The following is a 450-nucleotide window of genomic DNA, read 5'->3' on the forward strand; positions in this document are numbered from 1 at the left end:
TTGAAGATTGATATATTGCCCTATTGTAACGCCCTGGCCATAGAGAGGGGTTTTTTGTTCTTTATTTTGGTTAGGCCAGGGTGTTACATTGGGTGGGCGTTCTATGTTCCTTTCTCTATGTTTTTGTATTTCTTTGTTTTGGGCCATGTGTGGCTCCCAATCAGGCACAGCTGAAGTTCGTTGTTGCTGATTGCGAGTCACACATAAGGAGCATGTTTTTCCTTTGGGTTTTGTGGGTAATTGTTTCTGTTTAGTGTTTTGCACCTGACAGGACTGTTTTGGCTGTCAGTTTTCTTGTTTTGTGTATAGTGTTCACGTTGTTTGTATTAAATATGATGAACACTAACTCCGCTGCACCTTGGTCTTCTCTCCAGTACGACAGCCGTTACACCTATACTCTGTGTGTGTGTGTGTGTAATATATATATATATATACACTACCAGTCAAACG

The sequence above is a fragment of the Salmo salar genome, chromosome ssa24 (assembly GCF_905237065.1).
Source record: "Salmo salar chromosome ssa24, Ssal_v3.1, whole genome shotgun sequence".
NCBI classification, from domain to species: Eukaryota; Metazoa; Chordata; class Actinopteri; order Salmoniformes; family Salmonidae; genus Salmo; species Salmo salar.